Source organism: Zootoca vivipara, chromosome 13 (assembly GCF_965207765.1).
Source record: "Zootoca vivipara chromosome 13, rZooViv2.hap1.1, whole genome shotgun sequence".
Taxonomy (NCBI): domain Eukaryota; kingdom Metazoa; phylum Chordata; class Lepidosauria; order Squamata; family Lacertidae; genus Zootoca; species Zootoca vivipara.
Window position 1 is genome coordinate 17,871,632 of NC_142596.1, and position 21,081 is coordinate 17,892,712.

The 21,081-nt window shown below is 45.5% G+C and overlaps 1 protein-coding gene across 2 annotated transcripts in view; it reads right to left on the minus strand.

The window, feature by feature from the left end:
• ACAN (aggrecan) overlaps positions 1 to 20,348 on the minus strand; it is a 90,881-nt gene extending 70,533 nt beyond the window's left edge. Inside the window, exon 1 of one of the 2 annotated variants that reach the window (XM_035132015.3) lies at positions 19,987 to 20,348. The gene's annotated coding sequence lies outside the window, so the exon portion shown is untranslated. The remainder of the gene's footprint in view (positions 1 to 19,986) is intronic. The other variant, XM_035132018.3, reaches the window with a different exon arrangement.
• Between the last annotated feature and the right edge of the window lie 733 nt (positions 20,349 to 21,081).

A 21,081-nucleotide genomic window follows, 5' to 3' on the forward strand; every position in this document is an offset into this window, starting at 1 on the left:
ATAGAAAATGCCCAGCCCTTGGACGCTCTCTATGCCCCCTTTGTCACCAAAATCCCACACCTCTTTAAATCTCTCATCTACCAGACACCCCCCCTCTAAAGGCAACTTTGGTTCTGCCGTGCATCTTGAGATGTGTCAAGTCTCACAAGACAGGCCCATCAAACTCACAACCTCCCTGAGACACAGATCATGTTGCCTAGAGACACTACAAGTCTGTCTCTAAAAGGCGCACATCATATTTTAAAGCACATTTCCTCACCACTAAAAGAATCATGGGAACTGTAGTTTGTTAAGAGTGCTGGGATATGGAGCTCTGTGGTGGATAAACTACAGTCCCCAACATTCTTATCTTTTTTTTTTTTTTTTTGAGGGAGGATGATGCCAGAAGATCTTCAGTTTCCAGACTTTCCAGGGAACAGACATTGATCGATGAACCACTCTGAAAACTAGCTCTGTGAGAGGAAATGTGGTCTCCTAACAACTCTCAGCACCTTTAACAAACAACAGTTCCCATGATTCTTTGGGGGAAGCTATGACTTTAAAATGGCATGATACTGCTTTAAATGTATTGTGCAGTTGGGGTCCAAGCTTGTTCTGTGAGAGCTTTACTATTTTATCATTAATTTTTTGCAAGAAAGCCAAATACATTTGAGTAATGCTAATAAAAATTATCCAAGGGGTGACTCCAATCCTTCATTCCCCTCCTTGCAGTGGCGTAGCACAGGGGGGGGGCACAGGGGGCGGTTGCCCTTGACACAACATTGTTAGGGGCGCAAAATTTCAACACCTGTTCCTGCCTCAATACCTGGTGCTGCACTTCCATCGTGCTTCCTGTGAACCAGGAAGTGACCTCTCTAGACAACAAAATGACTCTTTTTATCTCTGTGGCTGCAATACATACTCTATCTGTTTCCCTCCCTGCCCTCCCCACAGCCTCGGGCGTGGCAACCCATGCTACGCCACTGCCTCCTTGCAGATATCTTTGAATTCTTTTCCATTTATTTATTTGCTATTTGAACATTTATAAACCATACTTTCCTATAAAAATATCACAAGGAGGTACACAGTGGTACCTCTGGTTACAAACTTAATTCGTTCCGGAGGTCTGTTCTTAACCTGAAACCGTTCGTAACCTGAGGTACCACTTTAACTAATGGGGCCTCCCGCCGCCGCGCGGCCGCTGCGCGATTTCTGTTCTCATCCTGGGGCAAAGTTATTAACCCGAGGTACTACTTCCAGGTTAGCGGAGTCTGTAACCCAAAGTGTTTGTAACCCGAAGTACCACTGTACAACAAAAAAACACTAAAAACCTCAAGTAATTCAGTACAAGCTGGTTGGCAAAGAATCTCAGGTCTGGAAGACTTGTCTTACTAATGCAGTGTTTAGAAGACATCTAATAACAAGCAGGGATGACTCCTGCGGATGGAAGAACATGTGCGTGAAATGCAGATCTGTGATGTATGAGCATATGACAAACTCTCTCCTGCCCATTGGCCTCTCCTACGGATCTAGCCGGGTTTCCATTCTGATGTAACATTCCCTCTCCCCTTATGGATTTTTCTGTAGCGTGAGTTCCAAACAGCTGGGAAGGAAAACATAGGCTGTGTATACATAGCATTTTCTTCTAGAATCCATGGAGACTGAGTATTTGTCATTGCACAATCTAGATCTATTGCATATTTTTTGTCCCCTAAAAAGCGCTTCTTGTGAAACTGGTTTCATTCTGAATATTAAAGCTCACTGTAGATTGATTCTGCATTACGCCGAAGTATGTATTTGAAACCAGGTGTAAGCTGACCTGGCAATGGGGTGTATGAAAGCACACCTAGACTCAAGCTAGGCTGAAAACAGCATGTTGAGGATGAGCATGAGCAATTCCAGATTAAAAGAAAACTTAACGTTTTTGTGCTACAAACATGTTAGCATCTAACACAGCCACAGGACCGAAGAATATAATATTCTGGAATTTAAGCCCAGGACTCAGTTCTCCTTTCTCCAACTGCTTAGACCAGGCATAGGCAACCTTGGCTCTCCAGATGTTTTGGAACTACAACTCCCATGATCCCTAGCTAACAGGGCCAGTGGTCAGGGATCATGGGAGTTGTAGTTCCAAAACACCTGGAGAGCCAAGGTTGCCTATGCCTGGCTTAGACAGCTATTGGATAAAGATTGAGGAAGGAGGGGGTTCTTCCCCCTCCTTCCTCAGGACGTACAGCCGCAAGCAAGGTGCCAGGAACACTGGAAAACACAATTTCCCTTACTTCTCCTGACAGACATGAGGGCTACTGGCATATTTTGGCATTGCAAAATAAGAGAGAAGCTTGAATATATCCCTTGCTGAGTCTTGGGGTGGATCAAATCAGAGTTGCTGATTCTTGAAATCAAAAGTTCCAGTATGTGGGTAGAGATAGGGGTGGAGCCCAGGTTGAATTGGGTCCTGGGGGGTGGAGCCCACCACACAAATTGTTCCTTTGGCTTCGGTCCAAAGCTAAATAAACAGTGGCTGGGTTGAGCCCCGCCGCCCTCCAATCTCTGGTCTGTTGACAACAACCCTACATTGCACAGAGATCTAAAGTAAAGTATACATGGGGGGGGGGGGGAATTGTGTTAGAAGCCATCTCAATCCTACTTTGAATTCCCTGTACCCCCTTTGAACCTGAAGGGGATGTGATCATTTTATGTTGAGAAAACACTTTGCACGCACAAACATATGTATTGCACCAGTGTGTGTGTGTGTGTGTGTGTGTGTGTGTGTGTGTGTGTACATATATATTGAGAGAGAGAGAGAGAAAGAGAGAGAGAGAGAGAGGTGGATAGTTCCCATTATAAAATAAAAAGGCCCATCTATTCCTGAACCCAACAAAAAAGCTTCTATACATCTCACACTGTAAGCCCATTGAGAGGGGAAGGCAGAGGCAGCCACTCACACCCACTCCCCCTTGTACACACAGATGGAAGGAAGACCGAAGAACTTCAGGCTCGTACACACACAGGGTGATCTGTTCTGCTCTCGCACAAGGAGGCAGTGAGTTCTTAAAAAGCAAACTGTGCAGTTTCCGTTGTTACATGGTGCTCAAGTTAATTTAATATATAACAACTCTCTTTCTCGTTCCACCTTCTCCTTCTCTCTCTCTCTCTCTCCCCTTACCCCCTGCTCTGGCCCCAATTCTTGCTCTTTTTAAAGGACCTTGAATGTTCAGAGCTGCTCTGCAGAGGCCGAAAGCTGGCACCGTATGTGGTCCAGGCCTTGCAATGAACACAGCTTTTGTTGCTGCTTGCTGAGAAGCTGGCCGCAAAGGGTACACACACACAGTGACCGGTTTGTCTGGTGCACGGGAGCTGAGTGGTGGAGGGACTGGAGGGAGGGGGAGGCGACCAATTTTGGGGACGATGGCACCTTGCGGTGGCCAGGCACCTTTCTGCAATGCAACAAGGAGAAGGAGAAGGGAACGGGCAGGTTAGAGCACCAGGACAGAAAAGATGTCTCATTCATAACCTATGAAAGCTCCTGTTGATTTTCGAAACGGTATGGAAGCACTTGAGAAGCTGACAGTGGCTGCATACAAATGTGCCTCTTCTCGAGAAATCTAGGCAGGACTGTGCCAATAATAAAACACACACACACCATTGCACCAAGGAAACCTACATTGTATGGCTCACATGAAATGGGCAAATAATAGAGGCCGGGATAAATGCAAATGGTTTGCTCGGGCTTGCCCAGCGACATTTGGGTTTCCCCAGGATTTTAAATAATATGTGACTGGGAGATCACAGGGGCATGAAAAAAATGGGGGAGGAGAGGAATGGGATATAGGAACAGACAGTAGAGGCAGTTGCATGAGAGCAAATGGGTCACTGGTTCACCTTTCTCATCCTCTCCTCGGCCAGCCTGCACCTGCCTGCCTTCTTTCTTACAACCAGTCCCCCTCCTTCGTTTCAGCGTTGCCCCTTGTAGAACTGTCAAAGATCCTCAGGGTCCCTTCCAACGCTACAATTCTATGATTCTAGAGTAAGTTGGCTCTACCTGTCATTGGCTCTGGCTCTACCTACTGGCATAGCTGCCAAGTTATCCCTTTTTAAAAGGGATTTTTCCTTATGCTGAATAGGCTTCCTCGCGAGAAAAGGGAAAACTTGGCAGCTATGCCTACTGGGGCTCTCAGCCTTCTGCCCCAGCCCCCACAGAGAAGCAGAGAAACCTAGAGTGGTAGTAATCACGTCACTCTGTGTGCTTTTTCTCTCACACTGTTTTGACCAGCCCTCTCCAACTTGGTATCTTCTCCGAAGCAGGGTGGACAATTGTCAGGGTTGGTGGGTAGCTGAGCCATTCCAAACAACTGGAGAGTGTCAGATTGACCAGTGATGGCTCTGCCTCTGAATTTTGCACATCACGGTAGCAGGTCTGAAGGAAATTTCTTCATGCGTTTGGGTGAACTAGCTTAGAATTCTCTCCACAATCTGGGTCCTGATTGCAGCAGGGTATTCTTAGTCTGGCCAGCTGAACATCCCAAGAAGAACCCCACTTTCAGACTGCCCCACTAAATGCAAGAAGGTTGTGGCAGGACCGGCCCACACATGAGGCAAGGTGACATGAATGCCTCAGACGGCAGGGTCCATGGGGCAGCAGATATCAATGCTGATCTCCCCCAACACCCAGTTCCTGATGTAAAGATCTTCCCTGGCCCCTTCTTTCCTGGCGGGAAGGGGGCACCATTTTAGGATTCCCCCTCAAGTTCCAAAATGTATTGGGGCAGCCCTGGTCAGTGGGAACAGGGATGTTGGAGTGGGGCTGGCACACACTCCCACAATACCCTGTTTACACTTTGTTGCATGCATTCTCTGAATGCCTGAATAGAGCTATACAATACATGCTTCTTTTCCCCGTCAATTTTCTAGTAAGACATTGCTCCTGTTTTGGACATAATTTTTATTTTTATTTTATTTTCACAGGTTTTACAAATTTATTTACATTCCAATATATGTTTTTTCTGGAAAATGTTGACTTCCCACCCTCACTTCCATGCTGTTTTTATTCACACCTTTATACCTACTGCTTTATAGAACATACTTTGATCTAATCGCTGCTCCTGTTTTGACTGTTTTGTGATGTCTGGTTAGCCTTGTAAATATGAGTTTTCTGCGTTTCAGCGGCAGAGTATCTGCTTTGCATGCAAACAGCCCCAGGTTCAACCCCTAGCATCTCTGGTTAGGGTTAGGAAAGAACCCTCCCTGAATCTTGGAGACCCACTGTCCGTCACTAGACAATACTGAGCTAGGTAGACTAATGGCCTGACTCAGTACGAGGCAGCTTCCTGTAAGTTACTTTTCTTCAGAGCAGCTGTGGGGAACCTCTGATCCACATGCCTACTTAGACCATATTGTCTAAGGCTAAGCCAGGCCCACCTGCCCTATAGCTGATGCCAGATGTGGGACAGGAAAGGGGCTGAAAGAGGATTTGCAGGCAGCTCACTGATGAACAGCACCTGCCAATACCCGTGTAAGGTCCCATACACAGTGTGCTTCAAGCCCCTCCAGTAAGGCTAGATGGATCTGTCAGTTTCCAATTCAGTTTTCCACACTTTCACATCAATTAGCAGATTAAAAAAAATCATCATGAAGATTCACCAGCATTTTAATGTGAATTTCTCAAAACACCACCACCACATTCCTATATGCCAGACATAGGAGCCAAGATTGCCTGTGCCTGCTGTAAGCTGTTTTGACTAATGCACACATTTTCTGCAACACAATTTCCCCTAATGCATTTTTGTATTTCATTTCCACCCTTATCTTCATTTTTATGCACACTTTCCCTAATATAAGCATAGTTTGGTAAACATTGGTTGGGTGGAGAACACCATCGCAAAATTCGGGTTGGTGCGAATTTTGAAGGATCACTGTGTTTCGGTTTGCATGGTGTGAATTTGACAGAGTTGGCTTTAAATGTGTACTGAATCTAATTTTTTCCTCCATCCCTACCCTCCAATCATGTGATCATCAGGGCTTCTAAAGTGCTGTGCCCAGGGCTTCCTAATAACCTATGATCACCTGATCTGTGGGACTTGCAAAATGCAATGTTGCACCTTTGTCCACCTGGTTTGATTTCAAACCACATGGGCAGAAAATGGCATCCTATTCAACTTGGCCCACAGTGAGTGGGGGAAGACAAGTTTTTGACCAGCTGGCCAGACCCAGCTCTGCACCTCTGCTCTTGAGTTTAAATGCTTGAGTGGGTAATGTATGTGTGTTGACTCAAGTATCCATGCATGTGTGAATGTGTGTGCACTAGAGCACCATGTTATGGGCATCATGTTATTTCACACACTGAAGCTTGTGAGGTATGTTCTGAACGGCCAGCATTATTCAAATATGTGTTTCCGTAACACCCTACTGGCTTTGAAATAAATGGGAGAGGCTATTGAGGAGTAAACAAAAAAGCATAGCGCAGGTGGGAAGACCCTTCAGCAATGTATAATGAGGCAGCCAATCTTGGTGTGAGTGAAAATGACACAAATAACAGAAGGCTATTGATCTTAGCACCCTGGTGCTGAGTTCTAAGATCAAAGACCCACTGGGTTGTATCTAATGTAGCGCTAAGTGACTTTGACTTGTTCTTTTGGCAAAATGCTTTGATGCCAGCAGAACATTAGTTGCACAAGAGAACGCATGAGCAGTTTGCTTGTAGCTCTGTTGTGCAATAGATTATGTTACACCACAAGTGTCTGCTAGCACAACTGTTGCATTGGATTCCTCTGTTGTGCAGCATCAAAACTCATTCATCTGTTAGCCAGGCCCGGCTCTAGGGGTAGTCTTGGTGGCACGGGGCGCCAGGGCACCGGGCCAGCAGGAGGGCGCTGCGCGGTGAAGCCATGCGGAAGCCGTGCTGCGCGCTGCGTCCGCCCACGAGGGTGGGGGCACCGGAGCGATCTCCGCGCCACGGCGCCAGGGCGCCCAACCGGCTTGAGACGGCCCTGCTGCTAGCTCAAGAGTCTTTGCGCTAGCAGACAGAGAACATTGGGCACAGCCCTTTATCTCCAAAGTTAACACTTAGTGCTTAGATTGGAGGTAATGGTTCTGATGTCTCTGAAATCAGGTGACTGGCAGGAGGGTGTAGTTTGCCCCAAATGGTCTTGCAGGCAAAGGGCTTGTGGGTCTAATTACGGCCAAGGGTTGGAGGCTCCCCACTGATGCTGTAAGGGACAAAAGAAGTAAAAGGAAGGAGGGAACAGGTGGTGGCGGCGGCGGCTACAAAAGGGCTAGAGATTAGAAGAAGCATTACAGGAATAAAAATGTCAAAACAATGCACTGTCAAAGGTAGCAGTGGGAAACCTAGGGTCCTCCAGATGTTGTTGAACTACAGCTCCCATCAGCACCAAGAAGCATTGCCAAGGGGGGGACCTTTGGCCCTCCAGATGTTGCTCCACTACAAATCTCATCATCCTGGCCATTGGCCACGCTTGTTGGGGCTGATGGGAGGTGTAGTTCAGCAACATCTGGAAGGCCAAAAGTTCCCTGCACTGTGTCCTCATGGCTCACTGGGGTCATATTGCTCCAGAATCTAATGATTATATCCTGTATGACTATATATTGAGTATCAGTTATTGATGGGCTCTTTGACATTTTATAAAATCACCACCAAACTGGACAAGAAAAATGATGCTTTCAGAAGGACAACACTCTCACAGTGTCTGGGAGATTGAATACAACTGACTTCCCCCGCCTCCAATTTGCACAATCTAGAGCTGCCTCTGTAAGTATTTCACTACATAAATGTTGTGGTTGAAATATTTAAATATGGACACCGAATACAAGCTCTGGGCGAATCTATATATGCCTATGATAACTAGCTAAATCATGAGAGCAGAGAGAATTGGAAGCTTATATGATTTAGGAATCGGGTGCTGGGAAAATGCATCCACGAAACATTACATTATAAATATCTGCAGCAGGATGAACAGCCACCAGAGAAGGCAGTTACTATGGCCAGGTTGTATGAAAGGGTTCAAGAATAAAATTGCCTAATGGCTGCTATGTGTGGTGACTGCAGATATGTCCATTAATTGTGTCACTCAGCAATGTAGCAATCACAAGGGATGCTGCACCCCAGGATACAAATCAGACAAGCTCTGATAATCTTGGCTGCCACTCGGGATGGGGGAGAAATTAAATGTGGTTTGCATTTAAAGTCATAAACGCATACAAAAATGTATTTATTAAGAGAATGCTGTAGAATTTCAAGAGGATTTTTTTTAAAAAAAGAAATTGCTGAAGAAATGTGGAGAATTGAATTTAAAAAATGAGAGAGAGAACCAAACTGGACATTTGTAGCTGGTTGTTTTAAATATTGCATAAAATTTTTTTTTTAATATTAATGTTGTGTTTTAATTGTTATAACCCACCCTGGGACCTTAGGGTGAATGGTGGGTAATAATATCTATAATAATGATAATTGTCAGGGGGACTCTCTATAGGGACCCTCCCCCAGTCATCCTGACCAGCCCTTCGCCCAGTGACAGCGCAAGCAGTGGGGTCAGGAGGAGGGAATGAGGTATGGAGCGGAATGGAGAGGGGGCTTCAAGACATGTCAGAGCCTCGGCACCAACCCAGCTGGCCAGAGGAGGAAGGACAGCGCAGCGAGGTATTGGAGCCTCTGCAACACTCCAGCCAAAGGACGGGCGAAGGAACGCAGCCCCTTCCAGCACCCATGTCGGGTCATGCACCCAGGTGTAGCGCAAGGGGGCGGCGTTTTGGGGTTCCCAGACTATTATGCTGGCGCAAAAGCAGACAAGCGCCATTGCCGAGTTCTGAATCAGACTAGGCAGTATGTTTTCTGATGTCTCGGCACTGTAAATAGTATGCACAATAAAGCTCTTAAAGACAGAGCAGGCTGCAGTGTCTTTACTCGAGAGTAGCCGCAACAATCCCCTGACATTAATAATAACTGAACCACTCCTGAGAGCAGTGTGGAACAACAAATGCTACTTGTTTATATGGCAAATAATAAAGTGGACATTGAACTCGGATTTCTCACAAAAAAAGCGAGAGATGCAGTCTAACTACTTTCATGGGCCAACTGAAGACATTTTTCCGCCTGAGGCAAAGACAATATGCCTTCCTTACCACCAGCACAGGCACTTCTTTTCAACATGGGACAGCATCCTTCACTGCACCTAAGTAGCTAGCTTAGGGGCTCACAGGGCAGATCACTTGGCTACACAGCCGCCTGCTTTATGACTCTCAGCATCTGCCACCTGAGGCAGCAGTGCCACTCTGCCTCATGGTAGGGCTGGCCCTTGACAAACCTGTATGAGCTGGCTTGGCAACTGAAAATGAGGAGGAAGGGAGCATGGTTTATTTTATGAATTACAAAGGGAAATGAAGTGTGGAAGTTAACGGGAAGCAGTCAGAGATGGTGATTGAGACTAGGAGTGAAATGAATTTTGTTAGTGCCAAACTTTACCACGCTCTGTTGGCAAACACACAATTAAGGCTGTTGCCCACAAATAACAAGAAAAATCACTTATGCTCAGCTCCATCCATTCATGTTTATGGGTTACTGGGAAGCACAGTTCTCATAGAAAAATACTGTTGTATGTTGGTCATGTGGAACATCTACTTGCCTAGAAGACTGCTTTTGTCGTACTAATTTTTCAGAAGGGAGAGTCAGTGAATCAGATCGCAAATGGAGTCTTTAGTACTCAGTCTTGCCTAAATAACCTGCTGGAACATCTATAGGTCTGTTTAAAGCAGGGCTGGGAAATATGATTCAGTCAGTAGGCCAGATCCTGATCTCCCTTACCCTTCATGGGCCAAAGTTGATAGGTGGGTGTGGCAAAATGATGTTAGGTAATGATTTTTTGGACTCCATAACATCACAAAAGGCTGGTCAGCTGAAGCGTGAAGTCACTGCTTAGGCAGGCTATGGCTTCAGATATAGCATTCCCATAAACAACTCAATCAAACAGCCAATCCAGCTGAGCCTCTCCCTGCCTCACACCTGACATCATATATGACATCAGGTGTGGGACAGGGTTTGGGGGAAATGGCCTCACATATCAAATTGAGGCCCTTATTGGATCTAATTTGGCCTGGGGGGCAGAGATCCCCCACCCCTAGTTTAAAGGTATGGGGCAGAGCAGAGGCTAAAGGTAAAGGTAAAGGGACCCCTGACCATTAGGTCCAGTCGTGACAGACTCTGGGGTTGCGCGCTCATCTTGCATTATTGGCCGAGGGAGCCGGCGTACAGCTTTCAGGTCATGTGGCCAGCATGACAAAGCCACTTCTGGCGAACCAGAGCAGCACATGGAAACACCACCCACAGCGCCACCCACAGTGCCAGCCACGTCCCTTACAGCAGAGGGTATTCTCATAAAATTACAGTAGATGAGACTGTCATGTCTGTTGCTGAGAATCTAAGACCCATTTCATATCCCCTGCTAGAAGATGTGAATGATGAATTGGACAAGATGTTGGAGAAAGACATTATAGAAGCGCATGAAGGTAGCGGCCTGATGTTGAGCATGCCCAAAAATGCACCAGTGAAATTAGAGTTTGTGTTGATTTAAGAGCAGTAGGGTAGGAGCATCACCCTGTACTGGCAAGAACCACTCTTTTGTACACTGCGCAAGAAAATTTGCCAAGCTGGATGCCACCAAAGAATTCTGGCAAGTGGCATTTGCACCAGAGCCCAAGCATTTGACAACTTTTGTTACGCATTCAGGTTGTTACAGATTTTGTAAACTTCCCTTGAACTTTTCAGTGCCTCAGCTTATCATAAGGCTGTGGATTCGATCTTTTGGGCAGTCTTGCCAGTATAGCCTGGCATATGGATGATGGCGTTGTGTATGCAGCAAATACTGAAAAACTCTTTGACAGATTCCAGGCAGTTTTTGAGAGGTTGCAGGAAAGAGGACTAAAATTAAACAAAAATAAATGTTGCTTTTGTCTTGAAGAAGTTGTGATATCAGGACATGTTGTTTCAGGAGAGAGCATCAAGCCAGACACAACAAAGTGAAAGCTGCCTTAAAGACTCCAAAACCTAAGAATCTGAAAATTCTGTGTTCCTTCCTGGCAATTTCTGACTCTCTCTCTCTCCACCGTCCCTCTCCAATTATGTAGGTATCTCAGAACCACTTTCTGGACTAAAATGGGCTTTTCTTGAACTGTCCTACAGTGGCATTGCCACCTTTTCAGCACCTGAAAATTGCATTAACCTAAGACCATTGTCTTGTCTATTATAACCTTCATGTACCAAACACGGAGGGACAGTGCTGTTGGACTAAGAGTCATTTTGCTACAGACTTAACCAGCTGAATCTTGGAAACCTGTGGTTAATGCCAGCTGCTCCCTTTTCTACTCCAGAGAAGCAGTATTCACAGAATGAACGTAAAACTCTGTGGCGTGTATGGTTCATAAAACATTGTAATGCTTGCTTCTGAGGGATGTCATTTTGTGTTGTTGACTGATCACAAAGTACTCATACACCTGCTTCAACCAACAAAAACAATGTCTTACCATCTTGCTTTCAGCATCTCACTATGCTTATACTATCAAACACAGTTTTAGGAAGCCCAACACAGCTGCTTTTATTATGACGTCTTACACTCTCTGAAATGGGGTGAAACTCCTTGTTAAGGTTGTCAGCATGTGTGTTTTGTGGTTCAATCTCTTGGAAGAAAAGATATCAGTGGGATGTATTTCTTGCTAGGTTGAAACATATTATTCAATCTGGCAACTGATCACACAGACAGTGCCCACCTACCGGTATTTGCACCCTTTTTAGCATGTAAACTGCTTGGAGGATTTTGTTGGTGGTGGTGCATGAATCTTATTAAATAACCAATTTTGCCTCTGGCAAAATTTCCGTCCATGAGGATGTTCTGTCAAGAGGTGAGCGGGTTGTTATGCCTGCTGCGATTGCTATACCTGAATCTAAGATATGCAATTCATTAAAGGTGGCTCATGATAAGATACAGCAAAGGGGTTCTGTGGACCAAGCAACCTCTATGTGCAAAGTTTTATTGGCACATGGGTTTATATGGGTTCTGATTTGGAACGCTATAACAGGAACATGCTGCGTATGGATGGACCCAACCTTCACATGATGATCCATCATCATGACCTCTTCAGTTGCTACACCATCCTTGGACCAAGCTAGGCATTGATGCTGTGGGACATGTACTCCAAACCTTTTTGCACACAGCCATTGATGATTAGGGCTGTGTACCAGATTTGGCTGAATCAGGCTCAAAAGGGGGGCTCCAAGCTTTTCCCAAGTTGGGTGGAAACAGCCTCAAATCACCCCACATTGGAGTACCCAGAGTCAGTGGTGGAGCTTCAAGCTCCGGCGGGGGGGCGGGGCGGAGAGAAGGCGGGGGCGGGGCTTGCACATGCCCCAGGGGTGCGGCACACTGCCTGCAGGGACGTGGCACATGTACCGTGGGCATGGTGCGCCACCCGCAGGGGCATGGCACGTGTCCTGGGGTGTGTGGCATGCTGCCTGCGGGGGTGTGGCACCCAGCGCTGGGGGGGCAGCTGCAATGGCACCCCACCTGGATTGTGCCGCCAGGGGCGGTGCACCCCCCCGCACCCCTGTTCCTCCCCCAGTGCCCAGAGTGATCTAAGGCTGTCACGGGGCAGAGTGTCAGGCAGGAATGAGAGGCAGGCAGCCCCAGGATGTTCCACGTCACAGGGAATGGGCTGGGGAAGCAGACCCCAGCAGGACTGAACCCTCCACTCACTAGCTGGTGAGCAAAGAATTCAATCCCGCAGGATTCAGGTGCTCATTCACAAGCATGTTCCCTGCAAGGAAGGAGGTAGAGCATCTCCTTCCCCTTCTCAAAACCCCAATCGAACATTTGCCCCATGCCCCCAATTGATTGTGGACTGGATCTGGGTTGGGCATTCCTTCGCTGTTTGAAGAAAACCCTGCAAGCAGCTCACTGGGAAGGGCAGAACTGGAAAATAGAATTATTAAAGATCTTAATGGCCTATTGACCCACTTCATGCAGAGTTTCAGAGGAGACATTTCCTAGATTGCATTTTTCTTGTCAGATTCATACCAAACTAGGGTCAGGGTGAAATTTGATTAAGTTTTCATTTGAAGGCAAACCTACCTAATCTGCACTTTCTAAAACAACACACAAACCGAAGCACAGTCATTCTGTGAAGCTGCCACTTCTCCAGATTTTTTGCAATGCAGTTCTCCAGCCAAGTAAAGCATGCATGTAAATGCATATATTAGTAATTTTTTTAAAAAATACAAAAATATATCATACCCGGGGAAACCGCCTTGCAAAATTGCAAAGGAAAAAAAAAAAGTATGCATTAGGAGAAATCTGCACCAAAATGCCGATCAATTTCACGAGGCCTTTCAAAAATAAATAAATAAATCACACACTGATGCGGAAAATGGAAGACTGGAAAAATGAGAAACTTAGAGGTTAGCCAAATTGACAGGTGTCCATGCACCAAACTTCCTGGGCTCACCAGCAGAACCAGAACAAGGTGAAACAATACAGTGATGCAAAACATAGGGCTAAAGGACACAGCATCAGAGTTGTCGGCCTGCTTCCATTCTGGGGAACCCTTGGCACTTCAGACATTGGTGAACTACAACTCCTATCTCCACTGGCCATTGACCATGCTTGCTAGGGCCAATGGGAGATGTAGTTCAGGTGGTGCCCCACGCCTGGTCAACATTGCTAGCAATATTGCAGGTGACAAATAATTTCAGCCAACCTGTAGACATGAGCACTGTGTGATTCTTAGGAGCAGATTGCACGCTTCCTTTGAGCCTATGAACCCTGAAAATGGGAGTGTTGTAATTAGAAATGTTGAACATCTGAGAAAGGTTCCACCTGGGGTACCAGCTTGAGTATGGAGATGCAGAGGTTCCTCATCATAATTCTGATTCAACTACAACTGCGGAAGCATCCAGTGAAAACAGGAGCAAGGAGATAGGGGAAGCAGAGGCTACACGTCTATGTCAAACCTACTCCAGGGAAGACGGCTTCTAAGTGCATGAGCTGTTCGGTGACCCTCCAGATTTAAAGCCCAGATTAAGTAGGGTTTTGACCAAACTGCGGGAGGCAGTGCAAGACAGGAGTGCCTGGCGTGCTATGGTCCATGGGGTCACGAAGAGTCGGACACGACTAAACGACTAAACAACAACAAGTAGGATTTTAAGGATCTAGTTCATTTACTGTATATAAATATGCATTTTAGAGAAATAATAATGTAAGAGTGGGCTTAGGTTTACTGCTGTTTGTTTTGATCTAATGTAGTGTATTCTTTTTATAGATACTCCTGCTCTCCTACACCTCCCAACAGTCTCTGTAAGGTAGGGATGAGGATCTTTTTTCAGCCCAAGGGCCACATTACCATTTGCGCAACCTTCTGGGGGCCACATGCAAGAGGTGGACACTGGGCCGGAGGCAAAAGTGAGCAGAGCAATGAAAGCGATTTTTTACCTTTATACAGTAGTCTAGTTTCTACAAACACACCCCTGTCCCCCCAGTGGGTTCTTTTCCTAGAAAAATAGGCCAGGACTCACCAGCAAGCAAGGGGAGGGGCCAGTGCATGTGGGAGGGGCGTGGCCTGATGCCAAGGCTGGGTGGTGAAGGCGGGTTAGCTGCTTGACACTCCCCTGCCCGCCCACCTTACCTTCCAAGTCCCGGACTGCAGAATCCGGGACTGGCAGCCGTGTGACACCGGAAGTTGCGTCGACGTAACTTCCGGTGTCGCTTTGCCCTTCTATGGGCACCAAAAATGGCTGCCGCCGGCTTCGAAAGTCGCTTGTACGCATGTCAGGAAGTGCGCTGACGCAACTTCCGGTGTCGCTCTGCCCATCTATGGGCACCAAAAATGGCCACTGCCGACACCAGAAGTCGCATCTATGCACTTCCGGACATGCGTAGATGCGACTTTTGAAGCCGGCGGTGGCCATTTTTGGTGCCCATAGATGGGGAAATCAGAAAAGAGAATGGCCGCCGGCAGGAGAAAATAACGGAGAAAAACGGGAGACGAAGTGATACGGGGGACCACCGGGAAAAGGTAAGTAAAAACGGGGGTTTCCCGGGGAAAACGGGGTACTTGGCAGCTATGCCGCTCACCCACCTGCCGGGGCACTGCCACCCAATGAAGAGGCCTCCACTGCCTGGCTTGGGAAGGAGGCAGCAAGGCTCCAGGATCCTGTCAGAGCATCGTGCCTCCTCCCCTAAGCTGAGCAAACACTTCCCAGGCTTGGGGAAGGAGGCTCTGATGGGGTCTGAGAGTCCTCCCACTTCCTTCCCTTCACCCCCCAAGAAGATACTACTGCATATTGTTCGTACCACCAGAAAAAAGCACTGCTTGTCCCTATCCTCTGCCTAGGCAAGAAGCATTATTAGAGTTCAAGGACACATTTCACCAAGGCACAAAACACTCAAGGGGGGGTTGCAAAGCAGGGGCAGTGGGGGGGTCTTGAGGGGAGACCAAGGGGTGGATCTAGTGGGTGGATCCAGGAAGGGAAAAGCCAAGGCAAAGGTCTAGGTTCAGAGCCTGAAGGATTGTTGCATCAGGGGGCAGAGTGAGGGCAAAATGTGGGAGGGGGAAATATAAATTAGGAGATTGGAAATTTGGAAAATTAGAAAAACCAGGGGAAGGAGTAGGAAGAGATCTGGCAGGGCCATTGCAAAGTCCGCAGTGTACTGTTTTCACCAGTATCTGATGCTTCAATGAAGCAAAAGTGAAATTTGGTATGCTGGTTTATTGTTATTATTTTATTCCACGACTGTATTACCATTTCTTTGGGCTTGCCCATACTTCCTCCTGTCTCATGCCTAGAAAGCACAGGTCTGGGTGCTTTTCTGCTTTTCCTGTGCTTTCTAAACAAAGGTCTGAGTGGTTTTGCCTTTGCTGTGCTGCCATAGCTGTCAAGTTTTCCCTTTTCCCGTGAGGAAGCCTATTCAGCATGAGGGAATTTCCCTTTAAAAAAGGGAGAAGTTTACAGCTATGTGTGCTGCTTTCCCCCAGAAAATGCACTCTTTAGCGCTAAATCAGAACAAACAGCAATCCGTTGAAAAACTGATTGCCATTTGTTCTGATTTGGTGCTATAACATGAGTGTTCCTGGGGAGAAATGGCAGAGCAAATGGAGTTGTGAATAAGCCTTCTTTTACTTACCTGCCGCCACCCCAACCACCCCAGTGTCTACATGTACTTTTTCTTTAAAAATCTGATGCTGCATATTGGCTGGGTGTGTGACCCAGCAAGGCCAAAAACTAGGTCCTTATTTTGTAGTCACCCAATCTCTTGTGAAATAAAGTTTAGACCCCATATACCATATATTCCGGCGTATAAGACGACTGGGCGTATAAGACGACCCCCAACTTTTCCAGTTAAAATATAGAGTTTGGGATATACTCGCCGTATAAGAAATACAACCCGGCGTATAAGACGACCCCTGACTTTTGAGAAGATTTTCCTGGGTTAAAAAGTAGTCTTATACGCAGGAATATACAGTACATGACCCATAACGTCTTCTTCTTCTTTGGTCGTATGGACCACTTTCAGAAGAGCCAGTCAAAAGACCCACAACTTATGCTGGTCCTCTGTAGTAAGGATGCAACAAACACTATCTTACCTCAGTGACACTGGTGAGTATCTTTTTCATTGCTCTTTTAAGGCAGGTGCATTATCCTCCCAAGGCATTATGGCCACTGAAGTAGCAGATCAAAATTCAAGTCTTCAACCCATTTTATTTATACCCTGCCTTTCCTGCAAGGATCCCAAGGCAGGGCATATATGGTCATTGCACCCCTGTTTTATCTTCACAACAATTCTGTGAGACCTAAGTTAGGCTAAGAGATAGTGACTGGCCCAAGGTCACCCAGTGAGCTTCATGTCTGAAGAGGGATCTGACATGGCACTGTCTAGTCCGGCACTCTAACCACTGCTCCACACTGCCTCTCTTCTTAAATGCATCCCAATGATATTTATTAGCACAGACGATGAGTTTTCTCCCATAGATACAAATGGCTATTGTATTCTCCCAGAAAGGTAACTGTGTTGGTTAATTTTTTCATTGCATTTTCTCCCAGGCGTTTTGGGACAACGTTGCGATAGTGGTGGGACCTGTCTCTACGGCCACAGAGTTGGCTCATATCTATTAACACAAACCTGAAAGTGGGAAGGGGGGATTCAATCTATGTGCACAGGGGTCCAAATAACATAAGGGTTCCTCCCCATCTCAGTGATAAACAGTTTCCTAGTAAATAACACCATTTGGCTAAATTGCTGTTACTCTCCCAATAATAGTTTCAAAGCACTAGTGGACAGTGCTGGTGGTTATAACGATTGCTTTTTTTTTTTTAAAAAAAGCACCTTATAACTTTTCCTGCTCGTCTTTACAATTTATACAGTCAATTTGGACTGACTTATAGAAGTGAGCAATTTGCTTTAACATTTTTTTTAAAAAAGCAGGTGATGTGTCTTCTGAGTGTTACCCTTCTGCTGTTGGAAGAAGTCTAAGAAGTTTTTTTAAAAAGTAAATAAGGCTAATAGAGCCATAGAGAAAAGAAACTTTCTAACTGGATAGGGTAGGGGGAAAATGTGAGGTTTTGGCATCAGGTTGGAAATGCAAACTTCCATGAGTAATGAAGGGGTTGAAAGAAGAAGAAGAAAAAAGCAGTCTCCATGTAGAAACGACACTTTCTTTTCAATGTGAAACCGCAGCTTGGAAAAATTGCACTTTCTGTGCATTCATTCAAAAGGAAGGCTGGTATTTAGAGATTCTAAGCAGATCCCTGGACTTTAAAAGAATGCCAAGTCACTGTAGACCTTACAACAAACCATATTTCAACAGCAACAAATCCCTGTTAGCTGCCCAAGCCTATTGATTTTATTTTAAAAAGTTTTATTTTAGAATGCAGGACAAACATACTCCCCCCTCCTTTCATGCAACCATTCATCCATCATATGTACTAGTATTGAGCTCACCAGCCACCCAATCCTATGGTAATTACAGCCTCTTTAACTACAGAATCCCCCTTACATATAATGGAAATCACAGACAGCTTATACCAGGAGGTGACATCAAAGTACAAACACATCCAATAATTCTTGGTTTTGCAGCATAGCGATTTTTGAAACTTGCTTAACGGCAGTGAGCTCTGTAATTTCCAGTTTTGCAGAACGGTTTGCAAATACATTATTAGCGGATCTATAATTTTGCTGTTTGGTATCAGTGCTTTGCTTTATGAGTCACGATTGACCAAGGCAGCCAGTGTGGGCTTGGGAGGTGGGCTGAGGACATGGGCTCTGAGCCACGGAACTCACTTGAGGACAATGGACCAATCCCTATCTCTCAGGCTGGCCTACCTCACAGAGTTGTTGTGAGGAAAAATTAGGATGAGTCCATGCGCGCCACTCACAAGTCTGTGGAAGAAAGAGTGAGAAGTGCCTATGTGACAAACTGAGACTGTAATCCTAGACCCACTTAAACGGGGAGTAAACCCCATTGATTTCAATAGGATTTACTCCTCTTGTGTAGATATGGTTAAGATTGCAGCCGAATTCTAAATTTAGGCTGGGCTGTGGTAAATTCACCCCATAGTCGTTGTGCACTGCTATTCCATATATAAATGCTTGAAGCTTTAACTTGGTCTACATTTTTAAGCAAACTGTTCTGGTGTGGACTTCCTAAACTAATACCGGTAGGCATATTAGAATATAGTTGTCATTTGTTTTCCACATTTTTCTGAATTTTGTTATACAATTCTCGGCTCAAAAACCCCCCCAAAATTTCACACTGTAAATAAAGTGCTTTTTGGAAATAAAACATATACAAGAAATGCATTTTTAGAGTAAAATGCATAGAAAATGCACATTTGTCTCAGTGTGAGGTGTGATGTTGGTTTTTTTAAAATAAAAATTAAAAAAATTACAGAATGAGGAGACAAGAGAGAACAGATTTATGAATGAACACATCTGAATGAACTAACACAGAGCAAAAATAGACTGGAATTAGCCAAAGCCACAGAAGCAAATTTCGTGAGGCTGATTTCCTGAGGCGAGCTGAAGATTTGAAAAGATGAAGATGTACAAATGCTATTGTTTCACAATCAAAAACAAATAGTTGAATCCTGCTTTATGAATGGATTTCAGAAGCATTGATTTCATTTGTCAGCATTCATTCTCTCCTCATTTCCCCCTCATTCCACTTTATGTGGATTGTAAGCTCCTTGCAGACAGGGACCCATCCATGCTGAAGCTCCATGTAACTCTGCAAGGTGCTGTATGATCGTGGCATGGTATAAATAAAAATAAGATGATATTTGGGGTGGCATAGGGAGGCACAATGACAGCAACATTCCTGATGGAAAACAAGAGGCTTACAGAATAAATTTTCCACTAAAGTGCCGTCTGTATTCAGCTGGCATAATTTATTGGGGAAAAGGGTGGGTGGGTAACCCCTAACCCTACTCTACGTCTTTCATTATAAGCAGAGTCTGTTATTATTACTGTTTTACCAAGCAAACTAGGAAATGCCCTTCTTCTGACTATAGATCTATTTCCTTGAAATTTCAGCAGACTGAGTTGCTGGCAGAGTCTGATCTTTTCCTTGGTTGCTTGGCAACAACGGGCATCTCACATGCATACACTTCTCTAACATGAGCAAACTTTTCTGGGGTGCAACTTTTTTCAACAAGTTGGGTGTCGAAACCAGCCCATATTCTTGCATTCCTGCACATACCGTACATAATCCATTGAATCAGACTGACAGCGCATCTGCCCAAGTATTGTGTTGCAGACAGTGGTCAGCAAGAGCCCTCCAGGAAGTCTACAAGCATGGCATGAAAGCTTCAACCCTGTTCAATGCTCCAAGCGTATGCCATTCAAAGGTACACTGCCTCGGGATTCTAGGGGAAAGCACCCAACCCATCCCACCTTGGTTAAGAATAAAATACTTAACAGCAAAAAAGGAAAAAAATAAATTGCTCGTGCTTACCTTCAACAAATTCAGTGCTTCAAGAATTTAAGTCCCATACACCTAACAGGGCAATAAGGATTCTTGTGTGTTAAGAAAGGGGTTACGACGTCCGGCGATCCCTGTAGATCCCCTTCACAGCCTCCAGATGAGATTTCCTGCTTTTGTTTTGTGGCTAGATCTTTTTCTTTCCTGGTTTATTAACCTCCCAAGAAGAAATCAAAATTATTGGTACGTCAGGTTCCTTTCATGCAGTGGCAGCAAAAGCAGCAGCAGCAGCAGCAGCAGCAAGGTTGAATTTTTTGGAAGGGGAAAAAAATGAAAAGAGCAAAGGGGTGGGGGTGAGAGATTTTAAGCAACAGCCCACGTTGAGCTGCTCCTGGCTGTGAAAAGAGACCTTCCAGGCTCCTCCTGTCCCTCCTTGGATACCTCTTGCTACAGCTGGCAGATTGCTAAAGGCACTGAATCCTCCTATGAAAAGTTTGAGTCAAGGTAGGCAGGAATCCAGGAAAAATAAGACAGGAGCTTGGGTGGGGAAGAGGAGGGTGGTGGGAGGCAGCAAAAGGAGGGCTGTAAGAGAGAAAAGAGAAGCCAAACCTCTTGGGGGGGGGGGAGAGAAAAAGAAAGGATGACCAGAAGTCCTGAATAGGGAGAACAGGGAATTGGGGGTTTTGTTTTGTTTTTTAAAAAACCAAAACAACCGTTTGGAGAGAGAGGGAGCAGTCAAACTATGTACCACAAGTGGTTGAAAGTAAGGAAGAATATAAGGAATGAGGTTGAAGAGAGAACCAGGACTTGTGCAAAAAAATGGGGATGGGGGGGAGAGAGAGAATCGAGATATATCTAATTAAAATCTCTCAGCAAGACGAGTGGGTGAAAATGAGGGAGAGGGTGCCTGCAATGCAGTCAATAATACTGCAGGCTGGCTAAGGGAGCTGTCAGGATAAATATTTGGAGAATCTTCCATAGGGGGGTGACCCAAAACATGCAAGGCAGGCAAAAGAGAGGAAAGTTTGGAGGATTCCAGTTAGGGTGCAATTGGAAGGCATCCGGCTACACAGACACAGAATATTAATTAGTATTCATTTATTGCATTTATACTTCACCTTCCTCCCT